At 46.6% G+C, this 13,070-nt stretch overlaps 1 protein-coding gene across 2 annotated transcripts in view; it reads left to right on the top strand.

Moving 5' to 3' along the window:
- Positions 1–766: 766 nt before the first annotated feature.
- LOC114608236 (transmembrane protein 56) overlaps positions 767–13,070 on the top strand; it is a 53,292-nt gene continuing 40,988 nt past the window's right edge. The window contains exon 1 of one of the 2 annotated variants that reach the window (XM_028752187.1): positions 767–854. The gene's annotated coding sequence lies outside the window, so the exon portion shown is untranslated. Of the gene's footprint in view, positions 855–1,237; positions 1,323–13,070 lie in introns of those variants that run through there. The other variant, XM_028752188.1, reaches the window with a different exon arrangement.

Below are 13,070 nucleotides of genomic sequence, written 5' to 3'. Positions count from 1 at the left end.
TCCACGTTGAATATAAATACAGATGAGGTGTGAGGTTATATGTGCATTTTTTCTGGCCTAAATCAGTAGCAGATGTGTCCCTGTGTGTATACATATTAGGTCAAATATGTAAGCTTTATTGGTAGGCATTTCTCACAAACAACTGCCCTATGTCATTAATGGTGGACTTTCCAAGTGATTCAATTTATGTGAAATTTATATTTCCAAAAATAGGACTTGTGATTGCTTTTTGCAAATTACATATCTTGTATGTACCCCTGCATTATTTAGTTTTATTCCAGGTAATTCAATCTCGTTAATACAGCATGTCAGAAAGCAGAGTTTATAGACTTGGCAATTTGGGATACTCAGCCAGTATTAAATAAACAACAAATCCAAAACAGTCTAGTCCTCTTTAAACATCCTGACTGTAGAGGGGTCCCGGATATAGATGGATTGCTAGTGTACCCGTTTTTGTTACGTTGAAATCGAATCCAGGGCATTGGGCATGCTAAGCAGGAGCTACCGACTGCTTGCAGTCCTTTAAGGGTGTTCTCCAGGGGTTTGGGAAGAGGCTGCTCTGAGACATCACGCCTCTTCCACACACGTGCCTCCTAGCCGGCTTGGCACGCACCTGCAGCCTCAAACCAGAACGGGGCGGAGCTCGACTTTGGCCGTGTCAGACGTGGCAGGAAAAAAAAAAGCATCAGTTGCCCTTTCATCCCCTTCTCTATAAAGCAAACCATGCCGATCTTTTGCACAGCGTTGGGGCATATAAGGCAGAATTCACCATTGAAAAGGGGTTTTGGCTACGTGGCGAGCTGGGGCGCTGACGGCCGCTGGGGAGGACTCACATACTTCTCCCCACTCGTGAGGTCTGTGACTTGCTGGGAAAGCCCTCGAACCGCACACTGCACCCGAGCCGAGGTGTGAGCTCTCAGGGTTCCATCGCACCCCACCGCCGAAGCTCGCGCCTCCGAGCACCGGCCGAGATCCAAGTTCCAGCGCCGGGAGGTGGGCCCCACGCGCGGCCTCCGGGCCCCGCCCACTCTGGCCTGGGGTCGGAGCCGCGGCGAGCGCCAGCTCAGTCCGAGCGGCCGCGGCCCCTTTAAGGAGCCGCTCTGCGGTAACCCGAGCCCGCAGTCCGGGCGGGCGCGGCGGCAGCGCGAGCCTCGGCGACAGCTCCTCCAGGCTCCCCCGGCTTCCCGCGAGCATCTCGCGCGTGGCTCCAGCCGGCGCAGCCCTCGGGCCGGGCTGGATGACCAGGCGCCTGTGAGCCCCGCTGCGCTCTCCCGGCCCCGCGCAGCCGCCGCCCGCGGGAGTCGTCCCGGGACCCGGCACAGGTGACGCCGTTTGGACGGGATCCGGGAGGAGGGCGGCCTCGCCCAGCGCAGCCTCGGGCACGGCGCCGCGTCGCACCGGCCTAGCGCGGCCGAGCTCGGGCGCCCGAGGCGGGTGGGAGCGCGCGGGAGGCTCCCGCAGGTGTGCGGCGGCGCAGCATCCTTCCTGCCGCCGGCCCCGCGCCGCTCGGCTTGGAGCAGATGATGTCCTGGGCCCGCGGGCTTCACGCCGGCCCCGAGGTCCACTCGGTTCTCCCAGGCAGCTCGGTCCTTTCCCTGAGCTTTCCTGCTTGGCTAGCGGCATCCAAGGGGTCTGAGCCCAAAGCGGGTGGGTGCATCTTTGGGCCTGCGGGGGGGACGCTTTCTTGGGAGAGACCGGCTCACGGTCGGGAGCATCAAGTGGCACCCCCCTCCTCCCTATCCTGGTTCTAAAACTAGTAGCCTTTATTTACCCCCCGCGGCTCCCAAGTGGGTCCCATTTTTAGCCACCCACTAGAGTGCTTAAGTTTAGTGGAAGGAGAATTGGTTTCTCTTTCCAGCTATTTTAACCCCCTGGCAAGTTGATTAAACGAAGTGCCTTCGTTTACCCTGTCAGGAAATGGGGTCTCTAATGCTAGTATCATATTTTCCCACCTTTCCAAGATGGTAGCACAGCCTCTGTGAAAGTGGCTTTGAGTTAAGTTCATTTAACGGTCACTTGCTGGCCTGTGTTTTTGTTTTGTTTTTATTTGTAAGCATTTGCGAGTCAATAGCATATGTATGTAAAATTGCAAAATATTAAAAAGTAATCTTTGATATTTAAATTAATTCAGATTATCAGTTTGGAGGCAGTGTGGAAGAGTGTGTGGATGATGGGAATTAATGTTTATAGTAGACATGTCTATCATTGTATTTAGCAAAACCTTTACATAGATAATTGAAAAATAAAAACGGATCTAGGATGGTGATGTTTTAAGATGAAATGCTTGTTTATGAACATGTTGTGCTGGGTAAAACATAAGTAGTTTCTAAGTCAGTATATTCAGTAATCTCACTCCCATGTTCCATCAGGTTAAAGACCTTTTCTCTTTCTTTGTATTTCCTTAAGTTGTATGGATGAAACGAAATAAGAAATGTGTACCGACAATGTCAGAAAACTTGAGGCTACTTGTGGAGGCTCCCCTCCTGTGCCGTCTGAATTTCTTTTCTCTGGGTCCCTGTAACCCCTCTCTCAGCACACGGCTTCTGTCCAGTGCTTCTTTTCGGTGCCATCTTTCATGAGTTTTATCTGTCTGGGCAGGATGCCTTTGCCCCACTTGCTTAGTCAGTATTATTAGCTTTCTGACTCTGCTCCTTTTAGTAGAAGCCTTCATCACTTGGAGGAAAAGAAAGAATTATGGCTCTTGCCACTAAAGTCCTCTCTGTTCACTTGGAAGTGACTAGGGATTACAGTTGTCAGAGGCTTGTCTATTACCAGAGAGACGGATGTTTGCTTAGAGTTTTCTGAACAGACTCAGAGAGTAGGGATGCTAGAGTTGGCCTGGCCTTGCATCATTTGCTGAAATCTCCATTGGAGAGATTCCATTGGACTATTGAGAGAAGCCTGTGAGGTGACTACAGAGCTCTGAGAAGTCCTACTGTGCTAAGCTGGGTACGGACATTCCCTGCAAAGGCAGAAGTGCCCTACAAGAAGGGATGGCCACCTTCCCAGACTAACATAACCAATGGAGCAAAGGAGCCTGGATTTCTCTGAAGGGAGGCAGGAAAGGGGCTTGGGTACAAAGAGGAAGTGGAAGAGTCTGAGGTTGCTCTGTCACTCTTTGAGAATTTATTGTCCCTCACCATCAAGGGCAGCTATATTACAGTCATCAGACCTGTTCCCTCCCCTCCCTTGGAGCTCTAAAGGAGGCCTGGCACGCCTGTGTCTTCTCAAAGCCCTATTTATTAGAGGATACCACACAGCTTAGTTCCTAAACCCTTCACACCTCAAATCTCCTTCCACCACTTCCAAGTTAATATTCTGTGTTGCAGATTAAAGATTCAGGTAATATTTACTATTAAGGGTTAGCTGCATAGTCTACACTCAGATACAGAAAAGATTTTTTTCCTACAGCTTTCCTTTTAAGGAAGATAGTGAACTAATTGAGTAGTGGCCATATGTACAAGGGGGCCTGCCCAGAAGGTAGAGTTATAGGAGTTATGTTGGATAGCCTGTGCCATTGTCCTTGAGCAAGGTAGGGATCCCACCAAGTACAGGTGGCTTTCTGGTACTCTCCCTACGTCCACTTGCCCTGTAAGGGGGAAAAAGAGAGCAGTATCGGAGGTGGCTATCCCATCTGTCCTAGGGATGGCACGTGGACTTGAGCTGGGTGGAAGGACAGCTGTACTCACATCCCATCAGGACAGTGAGGTGATTTCATAAAGAAGCCCAAAACACTCTGGCAGTGTTTTCTCGTAAGCACGAAAGACTGCTCACTGAGAAATGGAGCTTTTCTGTTCTGAGGCCTGTTGTTCCTTCGAAGGCCTTGGAGATCCCCAGCAGATTCCAGAAACCAAGATAAAGCAGCACTAGAAAAGAGGTTGTTCAGATAACATGGGTGTATTTAGGAAGAGGTAATTCTGTGGATGCACAAGGAGCATCCTTGTGCATGTAAAGCAGGCCAGTCTTCTTGAAAGTAGTCCCTGAAGATAGCTGCACATCTGCTCAGAGCTTAAGCCACAGGGAGAAAGGAGCTGCTGAGTAATGAGACCAGTGTCCTAGACCTGACAGAAGCAGTGCTCCAAACATTACTGTGCTGGGAGACCCAGAACACAAAGAAGTACATGAGTATCTAAACAAGTTTTTATTCTTGTTCTGTTTCTAGTTGTTGGTGTTTTTTAGAAAACTCCTAACCTCTAGTTCACTTTTTTTTTTTTTTTTTTCCGAGACAGGGTTTCTCTGTGTAGCCCTGGCTGTCCTGGAACTCACTCTGTAGACCAGGCTGGCCTCAAACTCAGAAATACGACTGTTTCTGCCTCCCAAGTGCTGGGATTCACCATTTGTTTAATCAGTGGAAAACCAAGTAGAGTAGGGTGAGGTGGCCTAGAGATACTGGAGGAGTTGATGGAGGGCTATCTGGATCTGTCTGTGGACAGAAGGGAGTGTGGGGCTTGTCTGGTCTGTGAGGGTATGAGACTCAGAGAGCCAGAAGGGCAGATGCAGACAGGGACTTCCCACTTGTTTGTTCCCTGCAATGCCGCCAAGCAACTGCTTTTGAAGGGTGAGGAGGACGAAGTGTGGAAAGGAAGTTGCGTTTGGATTTCAAAGCAGATTTCTTTGGAGCAGTAGCTCTTTCTTTGTAGAGTTTGTGAGGAAACAAATGGGCCAGAATAAAATAGCTGATGGATTTAGGTCATGTCCCCTTCTGTGGGGCGCCCTGGGGAGCGCAGGGGCTCAGATGTGGGAAGGATGAGTAGGAGGCTCACACTTCCTGGTTTGGAGAAGTTCTGAGCAAAGCTCAGGGCAGCGTTGTTCCTAAGCCTCACTTGCTGGTTGTACTTAGTAAGAAGTTGGCTGCTCGCCTCACCAAGAATTGGAACAGTATTCTCATTCTCTTTTATAACAAGGCTAGGCTATCAGGACTTCCTCGGAGGTCTATTTTATGGTCCATGATCAAATTCAAGCTTCTGCCTCAACCAGTGTCAGGCAGCTAATTCTTCGGTGTGCCCTGGAGTTGGTCAAGGGCAGAGATGGTTCTTTGGGGTTTTGATTTCCCTTTTCATAACAATTAACATCTGACTCTCACTACCAGGTAAAACAAAGCCTACTGAAGAAAGTACACAGGTATCAGAGCCTGTTGCTTAGTTACCGATAGATTTTTGTCGTTGACATCTGACCTAGTTGGATCCCCCTTTGGAACCATCTGGATTCCTGATGTACCTTTCTGACTGCAGGTGATATTTTTTTAGGTGCTTAATGTCACCCATCCCCCCTTTTAAATCTGGCATTTGTCCAATGCTTTCATTAATATTACCTCATAGCCTCCAACTTTGGGTTTCTGCTTAGTTACTCCTGCGAGCCCAGTTCTGGATCCCAGACTCTAGAGACAATATGCTGATGAGTTTTCTGTATTGGCTTTAATTTAACTTTCAGTTTGGGGGCAGAAGGAGAAAGTATCTTGGTCAGGCTCATTTTATTTAATTCTCTGCAAGCATACTTAAAACTCCATTGAAAGAAGTCTTTTGAGGACTGAAGGTGGACATAGGAGGAGGAGTGAGCTCTGTGAGGCTCTGTGCTGAGCCCCCAGTACTACAAAGAAAACGAAAAGCATATCTTGAGAGCGCTGATAATGTCTTCTGTCTTGGTGTGTGTTTATTTGATGGAATAGCAGCAAGAAGGAATTTTAATTGATGAATTTTTAGTTTTATTTTTTTTCATTAAATTTTAAAAGCCACCTAACAGTGTTGCATTTTAGGAATGCAGTTTTAAGCCGGGCAGTGGTGGCGCACACCTTTAATCCCAGCACTTGGGAGGCAGAGGCAGGCGGATTTCTGAGTTCGAGGTCAGCCTGGTCTACAGAGTGAGTTCCAGGACAGCCCGGGCTATACAGAGAAACCCTGTCTCGAAAAACCAAAAAAAAAAAAAAAGAAAAAAAAAGAGGAATACAGTTTTAAAAACTAGTCTGGCTTGATTAACATGTGTGCTCTAATACTAATATTGGGACATTTAAGAATTTCATCACGTTTTATAATTAACTTGCCTCTTTTTTTCTGTTTTTCCGTCTTTTTCTCCCTTCACCCCAGTCTGGGATTCTCTGTGTAGCTTTGTCTATCCTGGAACTCACTCTGTAGAGCAGGCTGGATTCAAGTTCAGAGATCTGCCTGCCTCTGCCTTTCAAGTTCTGGGATTAAAGTCGTGTGCTACCCCTGGCTGGCTGTTAATGTGTTCATGAGTGAGTGTGTACCTGTGTGTGTGTGTGTCTGTGTGTCTGTGTGCCGAGTCACTCTCCACCTAGTTTGTTTGGTTGTTTTCAAGACAGGGTCTCACTATGTAGCTTTGGTTGTCCTAGAACTCACTATTGTAGACCAGGCTGGCCTGGAACTCACAGAGATCTGTCTGCTTCTGAAGGCTAGGATTAAAGGCGTGGATCTGTCACACCTACTTGGCTTTCCACCCAGTAGCTGCCAGATGAACTGGGTTCACCTGAAAGAGAGGCTGGGAATGAAAGGGGGACGGAGGGTGAAAAGAGATGAAGCCAAGACAAAGGTCTCTGATCAAGGCTCAATGCTTAAATGTTCAGCTCTCAATTTAAAGGGAAAGGCCCCTCCAAACGCTTTCTGGTTTAAGCCGGAGATGGGTAGGATAATTCATTCTCAGGGTCACGGCCAGAGATATCTCAAGACAAGCCCAGGGGCAGTTCTTCTAAGTTCCTTGCAGCCAAGGTGGGCAACTCCACCTAGATCCTATCACTTGGTCTGTTTTGGTAAACAAGGTCTTTCAGGCCTGCTCAAGGCTGGGGGAAGGGCACACCACCCTTTTTAAAGACGGCATCAGCGGGGCGGTGGTGGCCCACGCCTTTAATCCCAGCACTTGGGAGGCAGAGGCAGGCTGATTTCTGAGTTCGAGGCCAGCCTGGTCTACAGAGTGAGTTCCAGGATAGCCAGGGCTACACAGAGAAACTCTGTCTCGAAAAACAAAAACAAAAACAAACAAACAAACAAAAAAGACAGCATCACCCACTGAAATTGGAGCTCAGTGTTTGGCTGAACTAGGTGGCTAGAAAGCCCCTGGGATCCTTCAATCTCTGTAGGTGGCTCCAGTGGATGCCGGAGATCCGAATGCACCCAGATCCTCATGTCTGTACAGCAGGCTCTTTACAAACCGAGCCATCCCTCTAGGCCCACTTTTCATGTTTTTGAAAGCCTGTGTATTACCAAAAAGATGGTGTGTAGAAAAACAGAGTGCTGTGGGGCAAGATAAAGATGGAGTGGGAGGCGGAGAGGAAGGGCTCATCTCCTAAGCAGAGGCAGCATTCTGGCAACTCCTAGATTCACATCTCAGAAACAAACCCTTTAGACATTGAGGATTTGGAGAGCTTGATAATGCCTTTGTATGGCCCAAGATAATAAATGTTTTCCCAAGCAGGTGTGGTACATTACTATATAGTCTAGGTACTTGAGAGTCTGAGGCAAGAGCATTGCAAGTTTGAGGCCAGCCTCGGCAACTTAGTAAGACCTCGATCTCAAAATAATAGCGGGTAAAAGGAAACCAGTGGTGGTGACACATACCCATTATCATAGCCCTTGGAAAGATGAGGCAGGATAATCAGGATTCAAGGGCAATCCTTGCTGCATAAGGAGCTTGAGGCCAGTATGGGCTATATGAGGTCCTGCCATAGACAGATAGATAGATAGATAGATAGATAGCTACTACATACATAGATACATACATATATGCATGCATACATACATGCATGAATTGGGATGTAGCTCGGTGACAGTAAGCTTGCCTAGCATATATCAAAGCCCTGGGTTCAGTCACAGCCTTGGAGCTGGGCAGAGAAGAAGGGATTTGGGACAACTTGAAAAGATGTATACACTATAGCAACATAAACTAAATGTAGGGGTAAACAAAACATAAAAGCAGTGGAAGTGTGAGTAAGGCTGCCTGGTGCACTGTAAACTCCTGCTCTCTTCTTGCTACAAGCTCTGCTTTGTAGCACTCCAGTAGCCAAAGAGAAGAATCTGTAACTCAGTTCAGGATCTTGGCTTGGGAGACCCAAGCAGAGAGCCCCGACTGTTGCTGGTTCTTAGGGTCTCGGGAGGTGGGGAGGGGGTGTGGTTCTGGCCAGTTAGTCTAGCCAGTTGCTGAGCTCCAGTTTCAGTGGGTGATGTTTTTGAAAACAAGAGGGAGAGCGAGAGCGATTGAGAAAGACACTGGACGTGGCTCCTGGCTTCCGCACACAACACACACACTCACACATGAAAACACAAGACAGATTTCTCCTTCTGAGTTTTTAATTGGCAACACCATACCTGCAGAGGCTTGGTGAACATACCAACCATCTGTGCTTCATACAGTAAAACCTAGTGGCTTGACTTTCTGATGCCATCTCGGATCAAGTTCTTCAGTGCTAGCCAGGGACGCTCAGGAAAAGGTCAGTAGGGTGAGGTGCAAGTTCATGGGCTTAACCCAGAAATAGCTTTAACGGGACCTAAAGGGACACATGATCAAGATAAATAGCAATGCGATCCTCTTCCTGGATAGCCTCTTTACAAGGCAAAGCACAGTATACAACCTGAATATGTTGGCCTGACTCTAGTTTATAAAGCCGGGGACCTTGACTACTCAGAAGTCACCTGGATCTGAGCTTCTGTAGTCACCAAATACTTGTTTCAGTAATTGCTCCCTAGAACAGATCTCTGTACCCTAGGCAGCCGTCACCTGGGATCCTCCTTTTCAGCCTCTCAGGTACCTGGAATTGGAGACCTGTATCGTCAAGCCAAGCTTTCAGGACAGCCCTTGATGACTGAGGCTGTGGACCACCCTTTTGCATGATTCAGTGTGTTTAATGAATTCAAATGTGAGATTTGTGGTTAAACTGTGATGTTAATGAGACATCTGCTCCGACTTGCATATTAACTCACTAGGCTATGAAGTGGTTAAACACACACACACACACACACACACACACACACACACACACACACTCCTCTTGGGTGTGGTAGCACACACCTTTAATCTCATGGATCAATGTATGTTCAAGGTCAGCTTGGTCTATATAAGGAGTTTCAGGACAGCCAGCTCTATGAAGAGTCTGTCTCAAACAACAAGAAGCAAAACAGGAACAAGCTCCACACTGTTGTGTTTGACTCCTGACAGGTTCCACGCTGGATGCTGAGTCAGGTTGGTAAGTATCCAGTTTATTGGTTAATAGTGTTAGATCTGGTGTTAGGCAAAGGCATTTTCAGAGGAAGAGGTCAGAAGAGAAATTACTCTGCATACTTTTTGAGGAGTTTTAATGGCCCTTAGGTAGCAAAAGAACAGGCTATCCAAGAATGTGTAAAGTCCCGGGTTGCCTCATTTTTTGTTTTAGAAACATTATTCCTTCTCAAATCATCCTGTTTCTAGGCCTGGGGTTGGGGGCTGGGGGGAGTCAGAGGGAAAGGGAAGGTCCTGGGAGGGGGTGTGATCCAACTACACTGATATTCGTACGTGGAGATGTGGAGGTGAAACCCACCAGTGTTTATATGTAGATCCGTGCTTGATAAAATACGGAATACCTGTTCTTTCCCCACATTACCCTCGTTTGTTTTCCTTTGGAAATTAGTTCCTGTCCCCCAGGTAGTCTCACCCTCTCCTCTTCTGCTTTTGTGTCATACACATTAAAAAAATACAAAGCAGAGCAACAACAAAAAAAAACCTTGATGCCACACATGAGAAAACATGCAAGATCTTTTCTGAATGTGACTTACACTGCACAAGAGTTTCATAGTCTGACCCATTTCCCGCAGATGGTATAATTTCGTTCTTTTTTATGGCCGAATAGAATTCCACTGTATGTGTGTGTGTGTGTATCATGTTTCTTCGTTTATGGACGCCTCAGTTGATTCTCCTTGGGTACTTGGAATAGTGCTATAGTAAACATGGGCATGCAGGTCATCTCTGTGGTATTCAAACTTAGATTCCTTTGGGTATATACTCAGTTGTATGGCTGGATCATGTGACAGTTCTATTTCTAGGCATCAGAGGAACTTTCATACTGATTCTCTTAGTGGCCTCAGTAATTTGCATCCCCAGTTGTGAGTTCCTACACGGCCCACATCCCCACTACCTTCTCTTGTTTGTTTTCTTGATGATAGCTGTTAGGACTGGGCTGAGATGGAGTCTCATAGTTTGAATTGCATTCTCTTGATGACTAAACATGTCCCCCATACATTTACTGGCCATTTGTACTTCTTTGAGAATTATCTGGTTCACTTGCACACTTATAGGTTGGATTTCTTGGTGTTTGATTTTGAGTTATTAATATACTGTTAGAATCCCCTATTAGAGTATAGCTAGCAAGATTGATCTTCCATTCTATAGGCTGTCTCTTTGTGCTATTAATTTCTGTGCTTTGAGAATCTAATTATTTAAACTACCAAACTCAAATCAGATCATAAATATAGATGAGCTTTAGGGCTTTTAGGCCTAGGAGAAAAAGAATGATTTAATGGAGTTAGATACAGAATATCAGATTGTATGGTTCAGGGCTGACAGAGAGGTTAGGTGTGATATTTCTTGACTAGGAAAGGAATACTGTGTGTATATGTGTGTTTATATGCCTTTTCTTTTCTCTCTCTCTCTCTCTTTCTTTCTTTCTTCCTTTATTTTTTTCTTTCTTTCTTTTAAATACAAGATATCCTTGAGTGGTTTGGAACAAACAATGTCGACTAGGCTGGCTTCTGCATTCCCCAGTGCCAGGATTAAAGGCACGAGACACTATACCCAGTCAAGCTGTATTTTACTTTGTCTTGAGAGGGGCTCTCTGATCACCTCTGTTGGCCTTGGACTCCATGTGTAGCAAAGGATGACCTTGCGTTTCAGATCCTCCTGCCTTCACCTTCCAATCTTGCATGGTTTAGTAGGCGTGTGCCACCACACAGAGATCATCATTCTTGATTGATCATCTTTTTTTTTTTTTTTTTTTTTGGTTTTTTGAGACAGGGTCTCTCTGTGTAGTCCTGGCTGTCCTGGAACTCACTCTGTAGACCAGGCTGGCCTTGAACTCAGAAATCCACCTGCCTCTGCCTCCCAGGTGCTGGAATTAAAGGCGTGCGCCACCACTGCCCGGCTTGATTGAGCATCTTAAAACAATGTTATTTCTTGGGATATAGAGGGTTGACTAGGTAGGTCTTTAGAGGGGAACTGTAATGGCTCTCCCTGGTTGTCAGCTTGACTATATCTGGAATGAACTACAATCCAGAATTGGAGGGCTCACCTGTGATCCAGATCTTGAGGCTGGAAAACTGTAAGTCTTGGCATAGAGATCATGAGGCATAGTGGTCGTGAAAAACTTAGGCCCGGGATGTCTGAGTTCAAGGTCAGCCTGGGACAGAACAAGTCCCCGATCCAGGCATGGTGGTGCACATCTTTAATCTGGGCCACACCCTCTGCTGGAGACCTACATAAGGATGCTGGGAGAAGGAAGATTCACTCTTCTTCACTTGTCTGCATTTACTTGCCAGCATACCTGTTGGAATCTACTTCTAGAGAAGACCAGTTGAAACAGCTAGCCTGGTGGGCCTGAGCAGCTAGTAGATTCTTGGACTTCTTATCCACAGCTGACCATTTTTGGAGTAGTTGGACTAAGACTGTAAGTCATCACAACAAATTCCTTTAATATACAGAAACATTCTGTAAGTTCTGTGACTCTAGAGAACCCTGAATAATATATAGGAACAGACTCAGGAAGTGGGTGTAATAGCTTCAGGGTCACTGGGCTTGGAAGATCCCGGATGACCTACTAGTGTGGCCAGTCATTGGTTTTGAGTGTTAGCTGCCAACTGCAATTTCCAGCCTCAGTTTCCTCCTCGTGGGCTCATGGCCAGCATAACAGTTGAGGAGCACGAAGAGCAGGCATTGTCAGTTGCTGTGACAGCTGCCTCTACTCTGTAACTCTCATGATGCCGTCCCTTCTGTATTCTGTATTCTGTGTATCAGAAGGTGGCAAGGCCAGCCCAGGTGATGAAGGTAGAGACAGACTCCATCTGATTGGGAGTGGTAGTGTGCCACTTGCACAGTGATTGGTGGCCATTAAAGTTTTCTACTATACATGGCAATATACTATACTATACCTTATAGTATTGTGTACTATAATGGCGGCCATTAGGGCATTATATCACTTAAACCATACAAACATATGGCAATTTAGGCATTCTTATGCATGCCTACTGTATGGAATTTGTAGGTTACAGAGGATAACTTCTTCCTCCTCTTCTTCCTCTTTTTCTTCTTCAGATAGGGTTTCTCTATTATGTAGCTCTGGCCGTCCTGAAACTCACAGAGCTCCACCTGCCTCTGCCTCCCTGTAATTAAAGAGTACTGGGCTTGAAGGTGTGCACCCCATGCCTGGTCTTCACAGGATGTATTATTTTTAAACTAATCTAGTTCTCTCTTGCTAAGTGGAATAAGTCTTCCAAACCCATTGAGCCAGCCCTTCAGCGTCTCTAACCCCAGTTAATACTCTCCTCAGGGAGCAGGAAGGAAACACAGAGCAGAAGGTAGGAGGCAGAGCCCTGCCTTAGCCTCGTCTCAGCAGGGCAAGGACTTGCTTGTGGCCAGTGAACTGCTGCTTGGGAGGTGAGAAGAATCTCCCTGATCTTTAGGTTCTGACTTCCTGGGAAGCTTGGCAGGTCTCCAATTTTGTCTCTTCCCTCTCCTCCTTTAAAATAGAGAAGAAATTATTTGGGGAAAAATTGTGTGTCGTCCAGTTTTTCCTTGATTTCATGGTGTTGGCAGAGGGCCAAGAAGATGTTCTAAGCCAAACAGCTCCTGCTGGGATCTCTCTCTGAGAAGGGAAGGACACTGATTTGAAAATAAGCATATCAGGAAGAAAACGTTGGCCTCCAGCTTTCCCAGCTGATGCTTTGCCACCTGGTCCCTCAGCAGCAGGGCCCTTACAGCACAGACTCCTACTGCTCAGGTCTAGGATTGTGTTGGAAATTAATTTTATTAAAGACTAGCTTTCAAATAGTACCAGCTTTTAAACATGTACTTTTGATTTGTGCCAGAAACTGCAGTTAGTGTGA

This window comes from Grammomys surdaster, unplaced genomic scaffold (assembly GCF_004785775.1).
Source record: "Grammomys surdaster isolate TR1022 unplaced genomic scaffold, NIH_TR_1.0 125881, whole genome shotgun sequence".
Taxonomy (NCBI): domain Eukaryota; kingdom Metazoa; phylum Chordata; class Mammalia; order Rodentia; family Muridae; genus Grammomys; species Grammomys surdaster.
This window is presented reverse-complemented; position numbering and strand designations above follow the sequence as displayed.